Raw genomic sequence first — 15,863 nt, forward strand, 5'->3', positions numbered from 1 at the left:
TATGGTTTCACTTATTTGTGGAGCATAACAAATAGCATGGAGGACAAAGGGAGTTAGAGAGGAGAAGGGAGTTGAGGGAAATTGGAAGGGGAGGTGAACCATGAGAGACTATGGACTCTGAAAAACAATCTGAGGGGTCTGAAGGGGCAGGGTGTGGGAGGTTGGGGGAACCAGGTGGTTGTTATTGGAGAGGGCATGGATTGCATGGAGCACTGGGTGTGGTGCAAAAACAATGAATACTGTTATGCTGAAAATAAATTTAAAAAATTAAAAAACAAAAACAAAACAAAACAAAAAAACGTTCATCATCATTAGCCATAAGGGAAATTCAAATCAAAACTGCACTAGGATACCACCTTACACAGTTAGAATGGCAACAGTTGACAAGGCAAGAAACAATAAATGTTGGAGAGGCTGTGGAGAAAGGGGAACTGTCTTACACTGTTGGTGGGAATGCAAGCTGGTATAGTGTGGAGTTTCCTCAAAAAATTAAAAATAGAGCTACTCTATGACCCAGCAATTGAACTACTGGATATTTACCCCAAAGATAGAGATGTAGTGAAAAGAAGGGCCATATGTACCCCAGTGTTCAGAGTAGCAATGTCCACAATAACCTAACTGTGGAAGGAGCTGAGATGCCCTTCAACAGACAAATGGATAACGAAGATGTGGTCCATATACACAATGGAATATTACTCAGCCATCAGAAAGAATGAATACCTAACTTTTGCATCAACATGGATGGGACTAGAGGAGATTATGCTAAGTGAAATAAGTCAAAGAGAAAAAGTCAATTATCATATGGCTTCACATATTTGTGGACCATAAGGAATAGCATGGGCGACATTAGGAGAAGGAAGGGAAAAATGAAGGGCGGGAAAATCAGAGGGGGAGATGAACCATAAGAGACTATGGATTCCAAGAAACGAACTGAGTTTTAGAGGGGAGGTGGGGTGGGGGATGGGTGAGCCTGGTGATGTATATTAAGGAGGGCACATATTGCATGGAGCACTGTGTGTTGTAGGCAAATAATGAATCATGGAACACTACATCAAAAACTAATGATGCACTGTATGGTGAGTAACATAATAAAAAAGAAATATAGACAGCAATATCTTAATAATGTAGGGACAGATGTTAACTACACTTAATGTCATAAGCACTGAGTAATGTATAGAACTATCAAATCAGTATATTGTACACCTGAAACTAACATAACATTGTATGTTAATTATACTTAAATTAAAAAAAGAACTTAAGTGGCAAAAAAATACATGCATACCTACAGTAGTATGATAAATACTGTAAAAGTTTTAAGAAGATATTAAACACATAACTTAAGAATATGGTGTGATGAGAATCAAGGAATAACTCAGAAAACTTTAAATATGTGGTAATAAATATCAAAAAGGGGGTACAAAATATGGAGTCAAGGGAAATTCTCCAAATAAAAATGAAAGTACTCAAAGAAAATGAGAACAAAGACAGGAAATGCCTAAAATCAAAGCAGGAGGTCAAATATCTAATAAGGGTGTCTCAGATAAATAAAGAAAAGAAGAATTCTAAAAAATAACTCAAGAAAAATTATCAGACCTGAAGAAAGACATGTGTCTTCAAATTGAAAACATCCATTGAGTGCCAAGAAGGAGACATGAAAAATATAAACATACCTAAACACAATATTGTGAAATTACAGAATTAGATATACAGAATAATAATAATATAGGATAATAATAATAAAGAAGAAATCCTAAAAATTTCTCAAGGAGAAAGAGGTGTTCCACTGCAGAGAAAAATAATTAGACTAGCATATGATTCCTCCATGAATAGAAATAGATTGCAGCAGATATTACAGCATGACTTCAATATTTTTAGCAAAATTATACCAAATCATAAGTCAATTATGAGAAATTAATAAAGCCATTTTCAACATTTAAGTACTCATAGTTTGCTATTCACTTACATTTATAAAAGAATTATGAATGTATTTTTGCAATAATAGCACAAATTTAAGAAAAAGAGAAATATTGCAAGTATTACAAGCAGTTGGAAAATAATAAAATATAATAAATAATAAAAAACAAAAATTTTAAGAGGCTCAAATGCCTGAAATACTTAGGACTAAATAAAGGAAAAGACATGCAAGACCTCTGTACTGAAAAGTAGAAAATACTGCTGAGACAAATTATAAGAGACTGACTTAAATTAGGAGATAAATCATGCTCATGGATTGGAAGATTCAGTACTTTTTAGACATTGTTTTCCACAAATCAGCTGTAGATGCAAAATGAAATGTCCATCATAATGTCAGCAAACTTTATTTCAAAAATTGACAAACTGATTCTAAAATGTACATAGAAATGCAAAAATACCCCCACAGAATTCTTCTACAAAGGAAAGAATAAGGTTGGATTACTTATACTTGGAATTTCAAAACTTATAAAAATACAGCAATCAAGATTGAGTGGTATAAAGGTAGACAACTGGATTAATAAAACAGAAGAATATACAGCATTGAAACAACTGTACATGTGGAGCTTTGACCCCTCTTCATGCTATATATAAATATTAAACAAAGATGGTTTATAAATCTAAATATAAAATATAAAAGTATAAAGCTTTTAGGAGATAAAACAGGAGAATATGTTTATTGTCTTAGGGTTAACAAAAAAGGACTAACCATAGAAAATATGATAAGTTATATTTCAACCAAAAATTTGTGCTTAAAAATGATATCATTATGGAAATGAAGTTGTGATGGACAGTGAGAAAATATCTGCCATACATGTATATGAAAAAAGACTTTGTCCAGAATATATAAAAAGTCCTACAATTGAATAATTTAAAAAGCCAACAATTAACAAATGGGCAACAGTCTTGAACAGACACTTCACCAAAGAAGATATATGAAAGCACAATAAATGTAGAGGCATCTCATTTCAATTTGAGTTTTCCTAATGACCAAAAATAGTAAGCAATGTTTTTATGTGCTTATTGACACCCCAATATCTTCTTTGGTGAAGTGTCTGTTCAAATATTTTGCCATTTTTTAAAATTGGCATGTGTGTCATAAAGTAAGAGTTCCTTACACCTCCTGAATACAAGTTCTTTATCCAATGTTTTGCAACTATTTTCTCCCAGTGGCTTGTACTTTCATTTTCTTAACATCTTTCAAAGAGCAGAAGTTTCTAGTTTTAATAAATTCAATTTATAATTATTTTCTTTTGTAATCTGCTTTTTGCAGTCTATCTCAGAAATATTTGCTTAATCTCAAGTCACAAAGATTTTCTCCTATATTTTCCTCAAGAAGTCTCGGATGTTTATTGTCTCACATGGTCCATTTTGTGTTAATCTTTGTATATGGCACGACATAAGGGTCAAGATTCATCATCATGCAAATGAGTATCCAAATATTGCAACACCATTTGTTGAAAAGACTGTCCTTTACCCCACTGAATTACATTTATTGCAAATCAGTTGCCTGTATATAAGGTGTATTTTGGGATTCTATTTTTTCCATTTAGCTGTATATCTGTTCTTATACCAATATCACACTGTCTTAAGTAGTTTTGCTTTAGAGGAACTTTTTGAAAGAAATTCGGGTGATTCCTCCAACTTTATTATTTTTCAAAATTGCTCTTGCAATTTTAAACCTTCTGATTTCTCTATAAATTTTATTATCTAGTTGTCAATTTCTACCAAAATCCTTCTAGAGTGACATCAGCAAGATGGCAGAATAAGAGGTCCTTGGCTTTATTCCCCTTTGCAGGAAGAGCAACTAGCAACTATTCATAGGCAAAAACACCTTTGTGAAAATCCCAAAACCCAGGAGTGAACCTGAATCACCCCCTTGGACCACAGAAAAGTAAGAAAAACTATATTAGAAGGGTAAGAGGATCATTTTCACTTTGACCACATTACCCCTCCCCCAAGTCAGCACAATACCACACTGAGAGTGTTGCCCTGGACCTATGGATTCTCCAGTAGGGGAAAGAGACCCTAAAGTAGACATCCAACATTTTCCAGCATTCTGGGGAGCTTCCTGGGAAGCCACTTCTGTCTCACTTCATGGGGAACACTGAGAGGATCAGCAGGACTAGACTGCCAAGTGTTAGCTAAAAACAAAGAGAGGGGCAGCGCTCAAACAACCAGTAAAGGGATCTTGGCAGATTGGGTTCCAGCTGGTAGCAGCACCTGACCAGAGAGCCCAGCCAACAGCTCTTTTCACTCATGGAGACAAGCCAGTGGTCCCATCTGGCTAAGGAGCATGGTTGGTCAGCAGTTCTTTCAGGCTAGGGTACCTAGCCAGAGATCCATAGATCCCACAGTGTGGCCCTGCCCAGGCAAGCCAGCACCAGCACCCACCTACAGAACACAGCCTCTGGCCTCACCTGAATAGGGAGCCCAGCCAGCAATCTAGCCTGACTTTGCAGCACAGCCAGTAGCCTGCACAATCACAGAGCCTAGCCTGCAGTCTCATCCAACTGCGGGTACAACCTGTGGCCACACTCAATCATGAAACCCAGATGGAGGACCCATCCAACTGCGGAACATAACTTGAGAGCTCACTCTGAAGCCCCACCCAAGTGCAGTCTAACTATTTATACTACTTGACCACAGAGCACAAGCTGCAGTCCCACTCAGTAGTAGAGTGTAACCAGCAGCACCACCCAAAGAGCCAAGCCAGCAGCCCCTCCCAACCTCAGAACATGAGCTTCACCCAATTAGAGATCCTCAACAGCAAGCTCTTCCTACCCACAGATGCTACCAGCTGTCTCACGCTTCCAGAGTCCCAGGTTGTGCTGACAGGTTGAAGGTCTTTCCCTGGAGTATATCTAAAAAAGCTAAAAGAGACTGCTTCCTCAAAACATTTTTTTCTGATATTTTAGCTTGATATATTTTTGCTCCTTCATTCAATATAAAATCAGGTCCCTTCTCAAAGAGGTATTTCTAGACCTCTCAAGTTCACAATGATGTTTCTTACCTCCTAGTTCAAAATAAGGATAGTAGATGATCAGTAATTGAAGTATATATCCCATGGTGCATTCTAGTTGCTTTACATTCATAATATATATTTTGCAATTGAGTTGGGAGAATGTGAAATACCTTCCCTTATTTCAATAAGAATCTAATACCCAGAAATTTTTAATGGCATACCTAAAATTGAATATGTAAAAAGTGGTAAATTTAGGAATAGAATCCAGGACTTTGTTGCTCTAAAACCCAAATCCTTTCAACTGTTGCTCAACTTATAACACTTTAGAAAAAATCTTTTGAACACTGCAAGTTCAGTAGTCATTATGCTCAGCATCATGATGAAAGTCCAATAAAATAATCCTTGCTTTCTTTTGCTCACAGCCTAGTACAGGAATTTAACAGATGCACAGATATAGCAGGTTTAGTTAAAACTTCATGTGTGTGTGTTTTGGAGGTTGGGAGGCAGAGCTATAGGGATATGCTTTGAGTGAACGTATAAAAATAAATGACCCAAAATGTCAACTAAAATACTAGTATTTTGGAATGGAGGAGCTTGATGTTAATCTTCCCTGGGAATCTGGGAACAGGAAAATCAGCCTGATGAAGGAAACATACCTATTGCATCTTGACCCTCCTTTGGGACATGCAGTGAAGTAAAGCTCTTTTAGCAGAATCAAGCTATGTTATTTAATATCACTGTTAAGTCCTTGAAGTAGCTTCATAAAAGTTGATGTATTTTATTGAATCTGTTTTATTTTAGTTTTTTAAATTACAGACTGAGATATAATTTATTGGAGAGAGAAGAATAAGGCATAGTCATCAACAATGTGGCATCCTGAGGCACAATGAAGACACTTTAGGTTTTGAAATGGTATTTTTAACCAGCTAAGACAAACAACTGTCATCAGTAACTATAGGATTTAATTTGCAAATAGCTCAAGTTGTCTCTTTGACAGTTGCCAGAGCCTGAGCATATAGTCAACCCATGTGTTGTGTTTTCTCTCCTTCTCTGGCATACAGTAGGGTGTGAGATGGCATGTCCTAGGTGGTTTTCACTATAAATTCTATTCTTCACTGTGAAATTGTTTTCAGAACTTTCATGTTTCTGTGATGTCTTTTGGGAAGCCTATGATGTGGGAACAGGATGAGTGTATGCTCTCACACATAGTGAATAGAGATCTTCCTTGACTTATAATGGAGTTATGTCCTGATAAACCCATTGAAAGTTGAAGATGTAAACTGACAATGCATTTAATGTACCTAACCTACTGAACATCATAGCTTAGCCTAGCCTACCTTAAACATGCTCAGAACACTTACATTAAGCCAAGAGTTGGGCAAAATCATCTAACACAAAACTCATTTATAATAAAGTGTTGACTATGTCATGTAATTTATGGAATACTGTACTGAAAGTGAAAAACAGAATGGTTGTATGGGTACAGAATGGGTACAGAGTAACCATTCTGTATATACATTCTAAGTGTATCAGTTGTTTATCCTTGTGACTTTGTGGCTGACTGGGAGCTTTGGCTTACTAATGCGGCTGAGCATCCTGAGAGGGTATTGTATGCATATTGCTAGCTTGGGAAAAGATCAAAATTTAAAATTCAAAATACAGTTTCTACTAAGTGTGTACTGCTTTTGCACAATCATAAAGTCAAAAAATCATAAGTTGAACCATTGTAAATCAGGGACTGTCTGTATACCTCTTATATCAGCCCTGTGTTTTATCTATTCTGGAATTCATCCAACATTCCCACATCCATTCATTCATTTTTCATTCAATCATTGTTAGCAGCTTTTATGTATAGGAAACCATAGTAGGCATGGCTAATGCAAAATTGAATAAGAGATGACTCATATTTTCAAGAAAATGATTGTTTAGAAGAGGAATATTTAGGGTTTTTTTTCCTTTGGGTTACATAGATATTCATATTTTTATTAACATATAATCTATTATTAGCCCCAGGGGTACAGGTCTGTGAATCATCAGGTTTACACACTTCACAGCACTCACCATAGCACATACCCTCCCCAATGTCCATCACCCAAACACCCTCTCCCTACCCTCCTCCCTCTGGCAACGCTCAGTTTGTTTTGTGAGATTAAGAGTCTCTTATGGTTTGTCTCCCTCCCAATCCCATCTTGCTTCATTTGTTCCTTCCCTACCCCCCAAACCCCCCACGTTGCCTCTCAAATTCTTCATATCCAGGAGATCATATGATAATTGTCTTTCTCTGATTGGCTTATTTCGCTTGGCATAATACCCTCTAGTTCCATCCACATTGTTGCAAATGGAAAGATTTCACTTCTTTTTATAGCTACATAGTATTCCATTGTGTATATATATATATATATATATATCACATAGAAGAGGAATATTTGTAACTCTAAATATCTAATGTTTCATCAGCTCATGAGTACAAAGTAAAGTCAGCAAAATCAATGCAATGTGTTAACTAACTACCTCATCTCTGTTTAATTTTAGGATCAGACACTATTTACCACTCTGATTCCTTATGTTCTATAGTATTTCAGAAAAATCAATGAGAGGGTCTATGTGTGTGCCCAAGCCAGCCTGGTCAATGCTTGTGTATCTGCCATGATTCTATCCTAAATTATAAATCCCAGTAGTCCTCTCAGGCTATGTTATAGCTCTATGTTATTTGCTCTGAACTGTGATCATAATGCCTTTTATGGCTTACTGTCTGAACTACTGCTTCTTAAATTGTATTAACATATGCTAATATGTTAGTCAAGCAATAATGCCCCTATCTTGCATAGGTCTGCTACTCTTGCACCAAAAGTTAACTTCATTCAACTTTTCTTGAAGGTTATATTCTCATAGTAAGCATGATAGCATAATTTCTTGGGTTCAAGAGGTTTTGGCTTTTCAAATTTTAAACACCCCTTTCTTTCGAAGGCTTGCACATACTAGATGTCAGGATCATCGTAGGTTTGGGTAAAAGCCGTAATTTATTTCTGGTAGGTTTTGGTAAAAGGTCTCAACCATGTCCAGAACCACTATTCACCTTTAAAAATCTGAATCTGCTGTTTAGTCATGTGAGACTCTATCACCTGGAGTCAGTTTTCTTCCTAAAATTTGCCTACTATCTTTCCTCTCATCTCTGCTCATTCAACTTAGCACGCCCATATGTCTGAACAGCCAGATATGGTTCATGCAATTCAGTGAATGTAAATAAAAGCATGAATATGTAATTAAACCCCACATACATGACATATTTATATCTTAGCTCCAGCCAACTCAGGGCACCTCCTATAAATGTAAACATATATATGTAATAAAATGCTAAAAATGGCTTGATAGGAATAAAAAGGAATGGAGATGGCATAAATCCTATGAGATGAGGTTAGATATAACAGAAAGTCAACATAGAGGAAGTGATCTGGAAGATGCATGTTGAATGAAGAAAAGTGAAAGTTAGCATATTCTAGGTAGAGAAAGCAATATGAGCAAAGGCAGAGGTTATTGAAAGAGGATGTTATATTCAGTCATCTGTGAGTTGTTCATTATAAATAGAGGAAAAGAGAGAATGATGAGACTTTAGATATCAGTTTGAGGTAACTGTGGAGCATCCAAAGGGAGAAAACCAATAGACAATTGAAGCTGAGGCATAAGTATTGGCTGAATATAGAGACTTAGTTGTACACATATATGGTAACTTAAGCCATGGGAGTAGATATTCATTCAGGAAGATCATTTAGATAAAGAAAAAATAGGAACAAGAATGATACTCTGCCAAAATCCAACACTTAGAGGAAATACATTAGTGACAATTTGGCTGCAAGGACCAGATCCTTTCCAAAGTTAACAAGATAGAAGAGTTTTTTTAAAATAATAATATAGTGATAATATAGAACTAAAGTCTAAAATTTTAGCTAAACATCATAAGGGATGATAACTGGAAACCTATCAGGTACTGGGGCTTCTTCCTGTGCTCTCCACGTCTTCAGTTTCCTGTCTCTGAATGTTGGCTTCATTATTATCTCTTGAACTTTTTGCTTTCACATACACATGGAATGTATACAATACCTCAACTCTGTATTTGGATAACTTCCCAATTCAACGATTCAACAAAAACTAAGTCTCCAGTTTAGACTTAAAACAGTGGTTTATTGGCTTGTTTCAACTTAAATCTCCTGCTGCAGTTGATATATAAAACATACATACACATGTATTTATACATAAGAATATTTGTTTGAACACATTGGAGATATGCAAGGCAGAAATAACTTGTGGAACTATATCTGGGAGAGAAAGAAAGTCCATAGAATAAAGTCTAACATTTGCATCTACTTTTCTACTGATTCGCTGGTTTGAAAGTGGGAGCTAAGCAATTGAGAAGGTGACCAAACATTTCGGGAGTATCTTGGGGTTGCAGGAGAACCATTGGAGTCCAGAGATCACTTAAGAGGTGGAATCATAAAAAACACTGAAGGCTTTCAAATGGAACCCTGATAAACTACACCTTAGGTAAAAAGGATAAGCCACAATAAAGCTAGTGCTCACAAAAACTAAAATCTAACTTTTAATCACCTCCATCCTTGATTGGATTAAAGTGATCTACCCTCAATTGCCTGTCAGAAGCAAAAGTAAAAAATTTCTTGTGGAAGATAATATCCAGTTATTGATAATGTTGATAATATCAAGATATTGATAATATCAAGTACCCCAAATTATCTCCACAAACTATTATATACAGTGTCAGATAGTTCATCAAAAATAACAAGGTCTAAAAATGACAATAAATAACCAAATACAATAGAAAAAAACATACAATAGAAACAGACTGATAGGTGATCCACATATGATATTGAAGTTATCAGAGACTGGCTTTAAAATATGTCTCCACAAACTATGGCCTATAGGACAAATCCAAACTGCTTCTTGATCCTGTAAATAAACTTTGCTGGAAAATAACCATGCTCATTTGTTTACATAGTGTTTATAGTCATTTTCATGCTAGAATGGCAAAGATATTACAATTGCAACAGAAACCATATGTTCTTCAAAACTGAAAATATGCAGTATATAGCCCTTTATGGTAAAGTTTGGCAATCACTACTTCATGTTTGATTAGTGTATCCAAGAAATTAAATAAAAAGATTGAGATTATTGGCAGAGAACTGCAAACATGAGAAATACTAGAATAGAACATTTACAACTGAAAAAGTACAATAACTGAAATTGAATCTCCATGGTTGGGTTTAATAGATTCAGCACAGCTGAAGAGATAATTAGACAACTTGAAGACAGCAATAAGCAAACATATAGACTGAAACATGGAGAACAAAAGTGTGGAAAACAGGAAAGAGCTTAAAATACATAAGAAAGAGTAAAAAAAAAATCATTCCTGTAAATGGCATCTCAGAAAGATTAAAGATGAAGCACAAATAGTATTTGAAGAAATAATAGCTGGGAAAAGATATCAAATTATATATTCAGAAGTACTAAAAACCACAAGAGAAACTTTTAGAAAACTATATTAAAGGGGATCACAGTAAAACTGCCCAAAAGAAAAGATGAAGATAAAATCTTAAAAACAGCTAAGAAATGCAGTCATATTTTATCCAAAGGATTAACAGTAAGAATGATAACCAAATACTCAACAGAAACTTTAAGTTGAATAAAGAAAATAACTTCCAGTGTCACTTACATTGTATGCATGAGCCCAATCATGGAATAAGGAGAGACCAGGTCGTGGGGTACTCCAAGGCCAAAGGGGGTAAATATCAGAAATAGGAGGGATTTGTGGGGCACCCAAAAGAGTACCTTGTCAGTATACACCAGTGAGAGCAGTCAGGAGAGCAGACATTTCCCTACAGGTTTTGATAGGTTGTGTTTCACTGTTCTTTTCTTCTACATAGTTTAAAAATTTAGTTTGTCTCCTTTTTTAACACAAAACTTATTTGGAAATGAAATTGTGGATTTCAAACAAGATCCCTAATGTATACATTGGTTTTGGTTCTCCATTTCTAATTTTACTGTCTCATGATCCACAAATGTGTCCTCTGTGATTTCTTTTTAGGCACAAAAAAGTTGCAATGTCATTTGTGACCAAGTTACATGAAAAAGTTTTATCAATATATCAAGTGTTTGAAAGGAATTTGTTTTTTTGGTTAAGTATATAGTTTATATATTTTTTAATCATTTTTAAATTTATTTTCATCATAACAGTATTCATTGTTTTTGTACCACACCCAGTGCTCCATGCAATCTGTGCCCTCTCTAATACCCACCACCTGGTTAAAGAAGCTTGTTAGTTATAAGATTCAAATGCTCTATATCCTGGCCTATATTTTGTGTGTGTATTTTTCAATTTAGTTTTGTATTCCTATCATTTCTTCCTTTTTATACTTTGAAGGCTTTTTAAAAGCTTTATAGAAATCATGACTATTGCACTGACCTGATGTATCATTTATCATTATGAAGTATCTCTCTTTTCTCCTCAAATATATTTTAAATTTTAGCTGGCCTCATATTAACATGGTGACGTCTGATTTTATTGTTACTATTTTCTTCATATACATGTTCTTATTTCTGAATTTTTTGGTAGGGATTTATTTGTGTTTCTTTTCATCATCATGTAGCTAATTTTATTTTTTGAAATTCAATCTGAGTCTTTGAGTCTTCTAAAGGGCAATTATTGATATGGATGATTGATAGAAAATAAACAAATAGATGGATGAATAGACAAGTAGATATAGAGATAGATTCAAACACACCTTTTTGTATTTGCTTACTGATTGGTTTTCTTTTTTCCTTTTTCTTTATTTTGTTACATGGATTGTGATTTTGCTATTCCCTTTCTTTTGTAAATGTATAAATATATAAATATATTGCCTTATATAAAATAAATATTTAGATTTTCATTCAAAGAAACTGAAAAAGCATCAAAATAAATTGAAATAAGTAAGAAACAACAGATGCTGGTGAGGATGCAGAGAAAGGGAGACCCTCCTACACTGTTGATGGGAATGCAAGCTGGTGTAGCCACTCTGGAAAATGGCATGGAGATTTCCTTAAAAAGTTGAAAATAGAGCTGCCCTATGACCCAGCAATCTCACTACTGGGTATTTACCCTAAAGATACAAACGTAGTGATCCGAAGGGGCACATGCACCCGAATGTTTATAGCAGCAATTTCTACAATAGCCAAACTATGGAAAGAACCTAGATGTCCATCAACAGATGAATGGATAAAGAAGATGTGGTATATATACACAATGGAACACTATGCAGCCATCAAAAGAAATGAAATCTTGCCATTTGCGACGACGTGGAAGGAACTAGAGGGTATCATGCTTAGTGAAATAAGTCAATCAGAGAAAGACAACTATCACATGATATCCCTGATATGACGAAGTGGAGATGCAACAGGGGGTGGTTCGGAGGGTAGGAGAAGAATAAATGAAACAAAATGGGATCGGGAGGGAGACAAACCATAAGTGACTCTTAATCTCACAAAACAAACAGAGGGTTGCTGGGGGGTGGGGGGTAGGGAGAGGGTGGTGGGGTTATGGACATTGGGGAGGGTATGGGCTATGGTGAGTGCTGTGAAGTGTGTAAACCTGGCGATTCACAGACCTGTACCCCTGGTGCTAAACATATATTATATGTTTATAAAAAATAAAATTAAATTTAAAAAAATAGTGGACACACACACAAAAAGAATCTTTCATTGTCCAGAAAGTGGTAAAAATAACAATTTAGAGGGGTGCTTGGGTGGCTCAGTTGATTGAGCCCTGGTTTTGGTTCAGGTTATGATCTCTAGGTCATGGGATCGAGCCCTGTGTCAGGCTCCATGCTGGGTCAGGTGACTGTTTGAGATTCTTGCCCTCTCCTTTTGTCCCTCCCCCCACTCACTTGCTCTCTCTAACAAAATAAATAAAAGTAAAGAAAATAAAATATTTTAAAAAATATTGGTTTAAATTACACTTAAATAAGTTGAGGATGCATGCTATAATTTCCAGGGTACCAGTAAAAGAATAGGAAAAGAATTATAACCAGTAAGCTGATATAAGGATAGATAAAAACCAATGAATTATTGATTCAGAATAACTATTTTTATCACTAGAAAACCAATAGTAAGAAGGAAATAAACATGAATACATTAGTAATTACATTAAACTTGAACAAAATACTCTTAATTTAAAATACAAATATTATTAGAATAAAGTGTTTAACAGAAACTCTTAATGACATCATTTTGTATCCCTCTGGGTTGTGGAGTTCTGCCTGCGCTCAAACACTCTCCACTTCCATATATTGGATGAAATATCATGCTTTTCAACAGAGGATCTGGTTTACTACACAGGGGTCAGATGTAATTTCAAAGTGCATGTAGTGCCTCCATTTAAAACCCTTGAACAGCAAGAATTGGAAGAGTCTGAACAGATAAACTATTCTCCTCCCCTTCCACACATTAGCTTAAGTTGCACGTTCTTGAACCATTTCTAGAAATGTCCTGCATAAATGAACAGGCTTGTTGAACAATTTTTTCTGTGCCTATTGATGGTTTGTTTAGAAATGATGGTTGGCATCATAACACATTATATAGCATTGCTTTACATTTCTCCTTGTCTTGATTTTCCTTTTTTCCTTAAAGCCACTGTCCTAGATTAAACCTAAAATTGGTAAATGTAAATGAGAGAGAAAAATTCCCGGGAAAACACCATTTAAAGAAGCCTACAGGAGAATAAATAGATGTTCTGAATAGACATACACCTAAAATAAAGCAATTGGATCCAGAATTTAAAACCTTCTTATGAAAACAATTCTAAACCCATAGAAAACAATTCTAGGCCCATAGAATTTCACGTGAATTCTATTAAGCATTCGAAGATAAAATTAAGACCAATATTATGCAAACTTTTAGAAGAGAAAAAGGGAATACCACCTGCTTTGTTTTAGGAGGCCAGTTTAACTTTGCTACTACAATGTGAAAAAGATTATCACAAGAAGAAAAACATGGACCTATCTTTCTCATGTACATGAGTGAAAAAACACAAAATTTACAAAACTGAGTCTAGTGATTCATAAAGGTGATATCATAAAAAAATTGATTTTATTACAGGAATATAAGGTTGGTTTAACATGAAAAATTAATCAGTCATTTCCCATGTAAAGAGAATAAATTAAAAAAAGTATCTCAAATATTGTCTAAAAACTGCAGTCAATAAAATTCAAAGTCTATTTATGTCCATTAGCAAAATGCAAATATTAGGGAACCACCATAATCTAATAAAAGATATTTACAGAAACTTATGCCACACATCATACTTAATTGTTAAATATTAATCACATATCATTCCTCTTGAGATCAGGAATGATGCAAGAAAACCAACCATAAACACCTCTATTTAAAATTGTGCTGTAGTTCCCAGTCAGTGCAGCAAGGCATGGAAAAATTTAAAATTAAAAAACTGTGCAGACTTATATGGCAAGAAATAAAATTAACATTATTTGCAGAAAAATATGAGTACATGCAGAAAAAAACAAATCTATAGGTAAGTGCTAAATTTAATAAGTGAATTTAGCAAGGTCTTAAGATATAATATCAATATAAGAAAAATATATTGTATTTCCATATAACAATAGATAATTGAAATAATGCAATTTATGGTAGCATCAAAAGTACCAAATAACTAAGAATAAGTCCAATAAAAAATTAGAAAGATCTCTCTACAGAAAACCCTAAATATTATTGTGAGCAAAATTTATAAACAAAAGTGGAGGGACAAACCATATTTATGGATTTGAAGACTCAATATTGTCAAGATGCTAATTCTCCCAAAATTCATGTATAGCTTCAATGCTTTCCTCAAAAAACTCCAGTACTATTTTTATGAAATTTCACACTCATTCTAAATTATTTACACAAATGCAAAGGGTAAAAATAGGCAAGACATTAATAAAGAAAAATAAAGTTGGTGAAATCACATTATCAGATGTTAAAGGCTTATTGTAAGCTTATAGTAAGTTAGACACTGTGTTCTTAGCACCGGGATATGAAACAGACAAATGAAACAGGAGAGAAAAATCGAGAAACAATCCCTCACACATAAAGCACTTGTTTATGAAAAAGGTGGCATAACAGAACATAGAGAAAGGATTTTTTTTAGAAATAATGTTGCTGGATCAATTTGACAGCTACATGGAAAAAATGAATGAGCCCTACCTCATATTACATATAAATGTGAACTCTGGGTTGATTGAAAATCCAATTTTTAAAAAATTTCGCTATATTTGATACACCATGTTACATTAGTTTCACGTATACAACATAGTGATTCAATTTATCTATAGGTTATGCTATGCTCACCACTAGTGTAGCTACCATCTGTCACTGTACAACACTATTGCAATATTATTGACTATATTCCCCGTGCTGTACTTTTTAATCCCCATGACCTATTCATTCTATAACTGGAAGACTGTATCTCCTACTCCTCTTCACTCATTTTTCCCTTCTCCTCCATCCCCCCATCAATAATCAGTTTGTTCTTTGTACTTAGGGGTCTGTTTCTACTTTGTGCTTGTTTGCTTGTATATTCATATTGTTTTTTAGATTCCACTTATGAATGAAATCCTATGTTATTTGTCTTTCTCAATCTGACTTATTTCACTTAGCATAATAAGATAGACTCTCTACGTCCATCTATGTTGTCACAAATGGCAAAGTCTCATTATTTTTTATGGCTATGTGTGTGTGTGTGGTGTGTGTGTGTGTGTGTGTGTGTGTGTACCACATCTTTATCCATTCAACTCTCAATGGACACTTGGATTACTTCTGTATCTTGGCTATTATACATAATGCTGCAATAGAGGTGCATATATCTTTAAAATTAGTGTTTTAATTT

The sequence above is a fragment of the Lontra canadensis genome, unplaced genomic scaffold (assembly GCF_010015895.1).
Source record: "Lontra canadensis isolate GAN:19392208 unplaced genomic scaffold, GSC_riverotter_1.0 scaffold81, whole genome shotgun sequence".
Taxonomy (NCBI): Eukaryota; Metazoa; Chordata; class Mammalia; order Carnivora; family Mustelidae; genus Lontra; species Lontra canadensis.